We start from the raw sequence: 13,186 nt of genomic DNA on the forward strand, positions 1-13,186 counted from the left end.
CTGTTACACGGGGTCTTCAGTCTCCTGCTTCCCTCAGCCTTGATGTCACATTGATTCTCTCCCGTAAGATGGGGCTCTACTATGGGAGGGCTCAGACTTGCTTTTTTCGTTTTTTGTTTTTTTGGGTCACACCCGCCAATGCACAGGAGTTACTCCTGGCTCTGCATTCAGGAATTACTCCTGGAGGTGCTTGGGGGACCATATGGGATGCTGGGAATTGAACCTGGGTCAGCCGTGTGCAAGGCAAATGCCTTACCAGCTGTTTTATAGCTCTGGCCCCAGACTTGCTTTCAATGAGGGAGGTCCAGGGTTCATCCCTAGCACTGCATGGTCCACTGAGCACCAAGCCAGGAGCAACGCCTTCACACTACTGGCATGACCCCAAAAACAATAGCAAAGCGGAGCTGCCTCTCATGACACTGAATAGCATTTTGGTTTTTGTTGTTCGTTGTCAGCAGCTGTGCTCAGAGCTTCCCCACTGGCTCTGTGCCCAGGGACCACTCTGATGGGGCTGAGGGGATCCTGCAGGGTACTCGGGTTGAACCCAGGGCAGCTGCATGCAAGGCAGGAGTCTCAATCCTTGGAATATCAGGACTTTTAGCTGAAATCTTCTCTGCCACCCCTGAAGAGGATGCTGAGTACCCAAGGCTCATCCCTAGCTTTGAAGTTTTGGGGGAAGGCTTGATCCCCCGTTCACAGCTCCCTGGACCCACCCCAGGAATTGAAGGGTGGCAGACAGGACTGTGCAGCCCTCAGAATGCATGGGGAGGGGTGTCTGGGCTCTGTGCTCACCACCCAGGGCGTGACCCCCTGCTCTCTCTGCACAGGGGACTCTCAGCACCCCCACCCCATCAACTCTGATGGGCCCCCCACCCATTACTCCAGAGACGCAGAACCCCGGGTAGATTCCCCAGCCCCTGCTGAGATGAGCCCAGAGTGTTTGTGCAATATGAAAATGACCGTAAAACAATGACCATCTCCCCAGGGGAGATGCAGTCTGGAAGAGGGAGAACAGATTTGCACACTGCCCCCTTCCGGGAGCTGCTGGCGGGTTCACAGTCACCAACTGGCAGTTCAGTGCAAGGGCCACGGATGCAGTGCTGCACAGGCCTGGCAGTGCTGGGGACACATAAGCTACCCCAGGGATGCTGGGCACTCCAGGGCTGCTCTGGAGATGCTTGAAGGACCATGTGGTGTCAGGGATCGAACCAGCATCAGGTGCATGGTAGGCATTTGCCTTAACTCTGTACAATCTCTCAGATCCGCCACACACACACACACAATATTTATATATATATATATGCATATATATATATTTAATGTACTAAAGGGAGAGAAAAAATTTATACTCATCTTTGAAGTAAAAACACTGTGCTAGCTGAAAGAACCACAGAGATGAGCTATCAAAGATGAGCTATCACAGAGTTCCATTTAAATGAAACGCCTATAATAGACAAATCCATGGAGGCAAAAAAAAAAAATAGATTAGTAGTTGCCAGTGGGTGGGAAGAAAGAATGGGGAGTGACTGCTAATGAGTATGGGGTTTCTTTGGGGAATAATACAAATATTCTAGAATAAAAACTGATGACAGTTATACAACTTTGTGAATATGAATTGAATCGTGCAATTTAAATGGGTGAATTTTATGGTCTGTGTATTTTGTTTCAGTACATAAAAATAAATACATTCGATCCCCAGTACCTAAAAAAAAATGCAAACCAAGGAAATCAAAATTAAGGAGAATAAAAGAAATAGAGTACAGACAAAAAACCAAGCCTAGGGGCTGGAGCAATAGCACAGTGGGTAGGGCATTTGCCTTGCACGCGGCCGACCTGGGTTCGATTCCCAGCATCCCATCTGGTCCTCTGAGCACCGCCAGGAGTAATTCCTGAGAGCAGAGGCAGGAGTAACCCCTGTGCATCGCCGGGTGTGCCCTCCCAAAACAAACAAACAAACAAAAAAAACCCCCAAAAACTAAGCCTAAAGTTTTTTTTAAATTAATAAACTAGATGAAATGCGGTACGAATAAATGTAGGTTAAAAAAAAAGGCAAGAAAACACAAATTGCCAATATCAGCAATGAAGAGAAGACATATAATGATATTTTTTTTAAAAATTAGAGACTAGGGAGTTAGCTCAAAGGACTATAATGCCAGGGTGATAATACAGTGGGTAGGGAACTTACCTTGCATGCAACTCACCCAGGTTCCATCCCTGGTACCCCATATTGGAGTGATTCATGAGCACAGAGCCAGGAGTAAGCCTCGAGCACCACCAGGTATGGCCCCAAAACAAGCAAAAAAAAAAAAACCCACCTTATTAGATGTTTTAAGCAGCAGAATAGCAACAGTTGAGGAAAAGATAAAGCAGCTCTAAGGTCAGACGAAGGAAACTTCTAGAAAACAACGGAGATGGGAAAAACATCTGAAAAGAAATGAACAGCACACCAGAGAGTTCTGGAAAGAGTGCATGAGGAGCAAATTAAGATTCCTTAGATACCAGGAAGCATTGAAGACCAGGAGGGCAAAATTGATGAAGAACTAGAGTTAGAGAGATCGTAGTTAAGAAGTTCGCAGAGATGAAGTAACAGGCAACCAAATACAAGAGGCCTGATGGGTCCCAGCAAAAATAAACTCAACTTAGAAAAGCTCACAATACACTGTGCTCAGAATGACAAAACCCAACGACAGAGACAGCAAGATCGAAGAAGGAACCCACAGGCATAGGAAAGCCCATAGGATTCATAGCAGATCTATCAAATGACACTCTCCAGGCCAGAAGAGAAAGGAGGGATACATTACAGACTCAATGACATGAACATGTCAGCAAGAATTCTCTGTCTAGCTAGATAATCCCTCAGACTTGAAAGAACAAGACAGAGCGTGATAGAAAGATTGCATTCATCTGGAGAACATAAAATAACAAAATAGGAGACTAATACCCAGATAAGCCAAGATAAGTACCAGGAGGTTTACTCCATGGCTTGGAGGCCAGCCACACATGCTAGGGTAAAAGGCAGCTCAGATAGAGAAGGGAGCACCAAGTAAAGGGTGTTGGGAGGATCCTCCCAGGATGGAAGATGCTGCTGAGAGTAGACTCTAGACCGAACATGATTGACACTCAGTGCCTCTTTTGCAAACTACAGCACCCAAAAGGAGAGAGAGAACAAAAGGGAATTCCCTGCAACAGAGGCAGGGTGGGATGGGGGCGATGGGGTTGGGAGGGATGCTGGGACCCATGGTGGTGGAAGTTGGGTGCTGGTGGAGGGATGGGTACTCAATCATTGTATAACTGAAACCCAAGCACAAAAATTTGTAAGTCTACAACTGTACCTCATGGTGTTTCACTAAGAAAAATTAAAACAAACAAACAAAAAAGACAGAGCTTCGCAGACAGGCAACAGCTTTGGGAATTCACAGCCTTGAAACCAGTTTTGCAAGAAGCAGTAAGGAGATTCTTGAAAAGAAAGACGGGATAAATAAACCTCCCAGCATGTGGTCTTCACATGGCACTCACTTATGGTTGCCTTCTACTAAATTGAGAAGGGTCTGTTTATTCCTAACTTGCTAAGGGATTTTATACATTTTCAATAATAAGTTAGCGTCTCATTTTCTGTTGTTGTTTGGCTTTTGGAACACACCCAGCAATGCTCAGGCTTCCTCTTGGCTCTGTGCTCCGGGATCACTCCCGGTGGGCTCAGGGGACCGAACGGGGTGCTGGGGACCGAACCCAAGTCAGCTACATGCAAGGCAAGCACCTTGCCCACTGTACTATCCCTCCGACCCCTTAATGTCTCATCTATATTGAATATTCTATGTCTGATTAGGTTTTTATTACAGCCATAGAGTTTTTTTAAACACTGTGATTTACAAAGTTGTTCACAATATTGTTGTTTCAGGCATTTAATATGCCAACTCCTGTCCCACTACCAATGTGCCTTTCCCTCCACCAATGTCCCCAGTTTCCCACTCATCCCCAGGCATGCTCCTTTGGCAGGTACAGTCACTTCCTTCATATTGTTTATTATCAAATATATCTCGTCATTATGTGGCTGAAGTCATGGCCTGAGGGTTTACTGAGCTGTTAGATGTGAGTTGGGTACTTTTCTGTGCTTCTGCTCAGCTCTGTGAAGCGTGTAGGTGTTGCATGGCTGCATATGTGGCTGCATGCTCCAGGAGCTTCAGAGCTGGGCTGAGCAGCTGTGGGGGTCTCTCTGGCATCTCTGAGATCAGTCCTGAAGCTGGCTGATTCTCTGGCAGCAGCGGGAGCCAGATGTGGGTGGGTGGAGCTCTGAGGCTGCCATGTTTTAATCACATGTCCAAAGAGATTTTTATCACAATTCTTGATTTATTAATCCAGACATTTAATATTTAATATATTATTTACCAGAATATTTTCTAATATAAAGTCATTATGTCTTTTCTTAGGCTAAAACAGTAGTCTATAAATCTATTCATATTTTTTCCTTTAAATTTCTTTTTCTTTTTTTTTTTTGTTTTTGGGTCACACCCGGCCATGCACAGGGGTTACTCCTGGCTCTGCACTCAGGAATTACTCCTGGAAGTGCTGGGGGACCATAGGGATGCTGGGAATTGAACCCGGGTCAGCCGCATGCAAGGCAAACACCCTACCCGCTGTGCTTTTGCTCCAGCCCCCTTTCCCTTTAAATTTCTAAAGTTCTTTTTTATTCTTAATAAAATTTACATTTATAGAATTTACACATTTCATATAAACTGTAACATATATTAGCACAGAATTATTCATAATGTTCATTTTTTTAATTGAATCGCTGTGAGACACACAGTTACAAGGTTGTTCATGATTGGGTTTCAGTCATACAATATTCCAACACCCATTCTTTCACCAGTGTACATTTCCTTCCTACTATCCCAGCCTGTCTCTGACGGATACTTCTCTCTCTCTCTCTCTCTCTCTCTCTCTGACTCTCTGTCTCTCTGTCTCTATCTCTCTCTGTCTCTGTCTGTCTCTGTCTGTCTGTCTGTCTCTCCTCTCCCTCCTTTTGGGTATTCATAATATTCTTTAAATTTAAGTACTTTTTAAAAAAAGATCTAATTTTGGAAAAATATTTATAATTGTGTGGAGTTTCATATTAGCTCTATTCTATTCATCTCTGTATGTGAGCCACCACCTCCACAGGAAAAGAGAGGGAGAGAAAGAGAGTGAGATCACTCCTGTGTGTGGGACATAAAGAAACACAGCAAGAGAACAACAAATGGCCCAAGTCCTCAGAACTGATGATTTTGTCTCCCTAACTGAGCTAACTTGGGGGTGGGGGCAGGAGGGGTCCTTGAGGACACAGTGGAGGGAAGTGGATCTCTCATAACAGGTCTGGTATTAGATAATGTATGCATAAAAATGTCATTAACTGTCTCATAAATCTTGGCACTCAACAAAAGAAATGATTTTAATAAATTCAAAACTTCTACTCATCCAAAAAATAAAAGCCACATTTAAAATTTGAGAAGCAGGTTGCTTGCCTTGCATGCAACCAACCACAATTCTATCCTTGGCATATATAGTCCCCCTGAGCACAAAGCCAGGAGTTAGACCTGAGCACCTCCAGATGTGGAATGGTCCCTGGCCCCCTCAAATAATATGAAGAAGCACCAGGTGAAAATATTCACAATGCATTTTAACAACTGGATTAGTAGTCAATCTACATAAAGAACCCCTATAAAGTCACAACAATAAGTCAGAGTTTTAAAATAGAATAAAGACTTGAGTAGACATTTTATAAGTGGGCTAGAGTACCCACATAAAATCACGATGATGTCATTAGTCACAAGGGAAGTAGAAATTAGACCCTGGCTGGGAAACCATTTCTCGTGCACTAACATGTGACCATTTGCCCACACTGTGAGCATGTGGTACTGGAGGCTGCTTTCCCTTGTTGTGAGATTGTAAATGGTGCCACCACTTTGTAAAGAGGTGCCCTCTTCTACAGCGAAAACTAAATGTGCTCTGTGGTCCGGAGACATTGTGTTGCCCCCCAAGAAATGAAAGTGTATGTCCACATAAAATACTCTTGCTAGCGATTCACAACCATGTTACTCTGAGAGTCCGTCTTTGGAAGTAGCCTCAAAGGCATCACCAAGAGGGTGCCCCAATGGTGGTGGTATATGTATACGCACAAGGGAATATTCCTCCGGAATCACTTGATCACTTGATCACTTGACATCTTGTTACTCATCGATTTGCTCGAGCAGGCACCAGTAACGTCTCCATTTGTCCCTGTCGTGTGCTAGTGTAGCCCAATGGCGTCTGCTCGTACTAGGAACACGAAGAGCCTCAAACCGATCATTCAGGGAATGATGAAGAAGTCTGACCATCTCATGGGTGGGTGGCCACATGATCTTTTGACATCCCATGGAATCTAGTCGGTAATGGCTCTAGTCTAGCGGTCGTCTCCAAATCTCATTACGTGTCCCGTCCATCTGATTTTTGATGCCTTGGCAAACAAGACAGCATCCCTGATTCTTGACCATCGACAGAGGTTGGAACTCCAGATTCTTTCTCTCATTTGAGTGAAGTGTGATACTCCAAGCATAGCTCTTTCGATTCCTCTTTAGGAGACCCAAATAGCGTTCTCATCCTGTTTTCATAGGGCCCAGGTCTCTGAGATGTATGTTAATGCAAGAAGAACAGTGGAATCAAAGAGATGTGCCTGGAGCTGGAGGTTCTTCATCCTCTTAGCTATTTCTTCAACACTCTTGAAGGTGTTCCAAGCTGCTCTCTTCCTCCTGCGCAACTCAGGTGCCAGGTCATTCATCATGTTGATTTCTCGACCTAGGTATATATAACTGTTGCATTCGGAGATGGTGGTTCTATTGAGAGGGAATGGAGTGTCAGGAACGAGGCTGTTTCTCATAAACATTGTCTTCGTGAGATTCAGCTGTAGTCCGACCTTTCCACACTCACGGTCAAAGTCGGCCAGCATTTGTGCCGCTTGGCTGATGTTTGGTGTTATTAGAACAATGTCATCAGTGAAGCAGAGGTGGTGTAGTTGCCGACCGTCTATCTTCACTCCCGTACCTTCCCATTCCAGTCGCATGACGTTCTCGAGGGTGGCACTGAAATGGTATCACCCTGCTGTACCCCTCTCTTGACGTCAATGATCACCTCCCTGTAGAATGGTGAGATCCTGGTAGTGAATCCACAGTACAGCTCACGGAGGATCCTGAAGTATTGAGTTTGAAAGCCCTGTTTGGCTAGGGCTTCGATGACCGCTTCCATCTCAACAGAATCAAAGGCCTTCTTTAAATCAACGAACGTTAGACAGAGCGGCATCTTGAGCTTCCGAGAAATCTCGATGAGCTTGGTTATCATGTGGATATGGTAGATTGTGCTGAATCCATTTTGGAAAGTGGGATAAAAATGAATGAATCTCTGAAACATACAATAATATGGATTCACCAAAAATTCCATTGACTGAAGAAGCCAGACACCCACAAAAAAAATTGTTCTTTTTTTGCTATGATTTATGCACAGATCAAAATAGGCAGGACTAAATTCTGGTAAGAAACCTGAGCCAGGGCTGGAGCAATAGCACAGAAGGTAGGGCGTTTGCCTTGCACGCGGCTGACCCGGGTTTGATTCCCAGCATCCCATATGGTTCCCCTAGCACCGCCAGGAGTAATTCCTGAGTGCAGAGCCAGGTGTGACCCAAAAGGAAAAGAAAGAAAGAAAGAAAGAAAGAAAGAAAGAAAGAAAGAAAGAAAGGAAAAAAGAAAGAAACCTGAACCATGATCTCCTCTAGTGATCTCCTCAAAGTGGGGGCAGGCAGAGGTTGACAGGTAAGGGAGGGCAGGGGCATTTGAAGGAAGTGGGCCTGTTTGCCAGCTTATTTGTGTGGTGGAGACATGGACATATGCTTTGCTGGAGTGCGCTGGCATGCTGGCTAGAGCCAGTGCCTGGACAGCTGGATAGCTATGAATGTAAACCCTACCAAATTAAGAGTCAATCGTAAACACCTAAAATCCCTAAAGCTGGAAGTGTTATATAAGATGAATAGGAGCTTGTTCTTAATTACACACTGCTGAAAATAAGTTACAAAGATGTGAGTCAGAGAGAGAAGACCGTTGTTCAATTTAAGTTATAAATGTCAGAAGGAAAACCAGGACTCAACTGGCTTCACAGTCATTTCCTATCTGGGGGTGAACCGTGGAACTGGAGCCATGCTTGTTGGTGTCTTGTTTGTTTGTTTGTTTGGGGGCCACACCTGGGGCTGCTCACAGCTGACTCCTGGCTCTGTACTGGGGATGGGTCCTGGTGATATGTAGTGTTGGGAACCCAAATCGTGTCGCCCTTGTGCAAGGCAAGAGCCTGCCCACTGTACTCTTGCTCTGGCCCCTGTTTCTTATCTTATCAACGAGGAAACCAAGGGACTTCAAGTCCCCTTCCTCTGTACACACCAGTGCCTGGACAGCTGGGGTCTGAGCTGGGATGGCCTTGTCCCCGGGCCTCACCCCAATCCCCTGGCCTTGCGTTTGGAGGCTTCGGTGCTTCATACAACAGTCTCTTTTGAGGACTGGAGCGATAGCACAGCGAGTAGGGTGTTTGCCTTGCACGCGGCTGACCCGGGTTCGATTTCAAGCATCCCATATGGTTCCCCCAGCACCGCCAGAGGTAATTCCTAAGTACAGAGCTACTGAGCATCAGTTGTGTGTTATATAAGATGGGTGTAACCCAAAATGGCAAAAATAAATAAATAAATAAATAAATAGAGTTAAAAAAGAAAGAAGTCTCTTTTCGACCCTCACAATGGTCTGGGATGCCACTGGCCCGGAGTGCAGAGGATTAAATGAAGGCCCCGAGATCCCTACAACGCCCCCACCAAACTGCAGCTCAGGCCAGGCCCAAACTTGCCTGTGTTGGTCATTTTTCTGCCCGGAGGCCAGCAAGATCCGCTCGTGGGAGCCTTTGGCATCATGCTGCTCTGGGCTGGTGGGGAGGAAAGCCTGCGGGCCCTGCAGAGGGAAGGGGTGCGGGGGAGATAGGGGGTGCTATTTCGAGAGGAGCCAGGGCTGATGAGGAGCTCTGGAACCCCAGCCCCATGCTGTGCTGCGTCTCAGCTCACACAGGGAAAGAAAGAAACAGTGGGTATGTAGGGGTACAGCCAGGAAGGCTGGGTCCTGAGGACTCCCCTGCAGCCTGTCCTCTGGGAAGCTGGTTCCAGGCCCCCAAGGTCCCCAATTCTGTGCCCTACCAGGATCCCAGGAGCCCCTAGGGTGGGCTATTTATTTTTAGGCACAGATGCACCTTCTACTGAAGGTCTCTGACCAAGGTTCCCTGGGGACTGTAAAACAGTGCTCTAGGCCACGTGCATATTTAAGGGGTCCCTGCAGCACCCCCACCCAGCCCCACCCAAGGCGGTGCTGATAGAGACAAGGAGACCTTCCCACAGGTGGGCATGAACAAGCCCCCCACCCCCAATGTGGCCTCTCCCGGACATCTGACCCCTGTCGGGCCACTGTAGCAAAATTGATTCTTGGTGCCCTTGGTGCAGAGCTGACCTGGTGCCCCCTTAAATCAGATCGCTTTAAGTTTAGCAGTTTCCAGGTGCATTGAGACACTGCTGCCTTTGAATTTGAAGAGCTGCCTGGGGTAGCTGCACTTTGAAAATGGCAAATGAGGTGCTGGAGCTGTAGATAGCACAGCGGGTAGGGTGCTTGCCTTGAACGCACACGTGGCTGACCCGGGTTCAATCCCTGGCATCCCATGTGGTCCCCAGAGCATCGCCAGGAGTAATTCCTGAGTGCAGAAGTTACCCCTGAGCATCGCCGGGTGTGACCCAAAAAGAAGAAAAAAAGAAGAAAAAAGAAAGAAGAAATGAAAATAGCAAATGACTTCAAAGTGCCTTTGAATAAGCCTCAGGATTCTCGAGCTCCACCTTACCCCTCCCCCAGTGTGGGTGCATCTGAGGTCACAGGCTCTCCACTGCCCTCACCCCAGTATTGACCAGACTCTCCACTGCCCTCACCGTATTGACCAGACTCTGCACCACCCACACTGTATTGACCGGCTCTGGGAGCGATTTATTTCAGAGCAAGCGGCCGGGTGAGCAGTGGCTTCCGAAGGAAGGCAGACACGGATGCATTTCCAGCTCTCACTTCCCTGTCCGCAAACGCTTCCTCCCCTCTGCAGGAACGTGCGATTTTCGCTCTCAGACCTAATGCTCAGTCAAGGAAGGTGGCAAAGAAGGGGACTGGCTGTTAGGGGTTTGAAACAGTTTCGTCTGGAAACCTCTTTGAAATGTCAGCAAGAGGAGGACGGTGACTGGAGTGGATGTTCTGTGGAAATGAGCCTGAAAGGAGAAGGGGGCTACTCGCCCCCTCGGAGAGCTGAGAAGCGAGGCGGGGTCCCCGGGTTCCGTCCTGCTGAAGAGGAGAGGGAGGCCCTTGGAAGGCACCTTGTGGCCGTTTATCCAACCTGTCTAAAAGGCGGCTTTTCAGAAAGGCCACGGAGCGTTCTGGTTTCTTAATAAGATGCCCTTTGCACTGTTTCTGTGCAATTTATTTGACTTGTTTCTGTGAACCGTATTTTTCCTCCCAGTATCTAGAGTTTAAGTCCTCTTACTTGACAATATTCACCACACTCAAATCCCCAGGGTCTAAGGCAATGAGGTTTTACTGCATCAAGAACAGAGCCCTGATGTTTAAATTGTGCCGTGGTTAATTCCACTGTACTTTGCTTCCTGTCTAACAAGACGACAGGAAATAGACAAGTGCTGGTTCCTGCAGCCTGGGGCCTCCTGGTCGGTCCCTCTGCCCTTCACCCCTCCACTGCAGGGCAGCTCCGGGAGACCCTTGGCTGGGCTACATCCCGGGCTCATTTGTATCTTCAATAATAAAAAGGCCTTTAATTGCCCAGCACAGCTGGTCCTGGGAGAAGCCTCAATACACACACAGCTCACCTGATTCCTGTGGGCATTACTCATTGCCCATGGGAGGAATCATCAGGATCTCAGGTTCCTTTGCTCATGCTGGTTCTCCTCCCCGGCCGCTAGGGGGTTGGCGTTGAGATTATTTTTCTTTTTCGTTTTTCATTTGTTTGGTCCCCAGCTAGTGCTAAAGAACCTTCCTTTCCCAGCTGCCTACTTCATCCCTATTTTCTGTGTACGCAGCTTCTGCTTGATAGCTTCTCCCCCCATTAAACTTGGATGCAACTTCTCCCACATGACCACATGCTTGAAACACAAGCATACACACACAGGTTACGTATACATGCAGCATATACACACAGTTGACATATGCAAGCATGCATATGGTCATATATGAACACACACACACACACACACACACACACACACACACCTTTTTTATACTGGAGAGAAAAGGGACTTTCTGTCAGCATCCTGACCCTGCAGGTATTAGTCAGTCTCCCAGATTTTCTGTGAGAGAGTGGCAGGGCGGTATTCTGTGTCCCCTCGAGTTCTGTCCTGAGCCCTTTCCCTGTGACAGCCCCAACAAACCCCAAGAATAGACTGCAGAAGAGATAAGCACGTAGGCACTTGCCTTGTACCTGGCTGATCCTTGCCACCATGGGAATAATCCGTGAGCAGAGACAAGAGTAAGCCCTGAGCATTGCATGGTGTGACCCCAAAACCACAAAACACACACACACACACACTCACGCACACACACGCACACACGCACATGCACACACACACACGGGACTTTAAGGATATGGCCTGCTGGTTTGGGTTGCTGGAATTTAAATGCAGTTCCCTTTTGACTACCAGAAGTAAATCAGAGTGGCTGTTTGCATCTGTGGTGCCAGGACTTCACATATGTAAGGCCAGGGCTCTACTCCGAGCCCCGTTCCTGGCTTATAAAGTTGTTCATTGAGAAAGCTTCAAGCCGAAGTGTAGACAGCAGAAACTGATTTCACACAGACTGAGACCCCTGCCTGAGACCCCCACTCTAAATGGCTTTGGAGCTTTGTCCACTCACCAGATCACTTGTGTCCAGGGGCATTTTCCAGTAGGTCTTATCACAGCCGCCTTTTACTTTCTCACTTGCTGTGCAGTTGACAATGGCAAGAAATTGCTTTAACACTTTATGTAATAAAATTGTTTAAATTATGCATGACAGTAGTTAACAAAATCTTATTTTATAAATAACAAATAAGATTATAAATATAAATATTCTTTATAAATAGCTCATCTACATGTCCCCTCATAGAATGACTCCTCACTTCCTCCATACTCCTGCTCCGTAACACTCCCCCCCACCATTATTAACCTTTAGTTCCCTGACCACTTTTTTTTTTATTCAAAAGCGAAGGAATTTTATTGCTAGCTCGAGCTCTTTGGTAGGGTTAAGGTTAGGGTTCAAGCCTCATCCAATGCAGTGGAGTCTTGACAAGGACCCCAACTCCAAATGACAGTTAATAAGGTTTATATAGGGTTCTGTGTTAAGAAGCAATTTATATACTGACCACTTTTTTATAGCATGCAAAACTATATTTTGAGGTCATATTGTAGAGCACTAAACTTAATCTTTGAGATATATAGATCAAGGTATTGAATTATAAGTTGGGCATAAGCTACAGATACTGAATTGTATCTAGACTGCATAGAGCAGGGTTCTTAATCATAACTTGGGGTGCATACTGCCGGGTGCCAAATCATACTGCAGGGTACTGAGTTGTGCCTTGAGGTATATATTGCATAGGGCTGAAGTGGATCTTAGGGTACTGCAAGTTCTGAACTGTGCCTTGGGGTGCAGGTTGCAGGAGACAAAATTGTGCCTTGAGGTGCTGGTTGCAGGATATAAAGTTGAATCTTGGGGTGCGTATCATAAGGTCTTGGCTTGTCCACTGCCCCTCCTGGGTGCAGCTTCCTGAGAATGGGTGCTGTGCCTTTCATTCTCTCCTCTACCCCAAGTCCTTAGGGTGGGGCCCCACATCGCTGACTCCAGGGGCTGCTTCCCAGTGACCGGTCTTAGGCTGAGGCTCCCACACAGCCCACCCAGCACCCCCGCCCTCTCCCCTCTTGGCTGGTTCTGACTGGGTGGCTGGGAGAACTGGTGTCAGCCACTGGGTGGGGCATGGATGTGAGCTGGCTAGTGAGGGGCTGTGCATCCTTCTCGCGGTGGTACCCACCAGGTGTGTGGGGAGCAACCACATCCGGCTTCCCCTTTGTGCAGGCTGACAAGAAAACTGA

General features: G+C 46.9%; 1 protein-coding gene across 5 annotated transcripts in view; it reads left to right on the forward strand.

Moving 5' to 3' along the window:
- Window positions 1-13,186, forward strand: part of OTOF (otoferlin) — a 94,121-nt gene that overhangs the window by 3,375 nt on the left and 77,560 nt on the right. The gene's annotated exons all lie outside the window — the stretch shown is intronic.

Source organism: Sorex fumeus, unplaced genomic scaffold, assembly GCF_029834395.1.
Source record: "Sorex fumeus unplaced genomic scaffold, SorFum_2.1 ptg000006l, whole genome shotgun sequence".
Lineage (NCBI taxonomy): Eukaryota > Metazoa > Chordata > Mammalia > Eulipotyphla > Soricidae > Sorex > Sorex fumeus.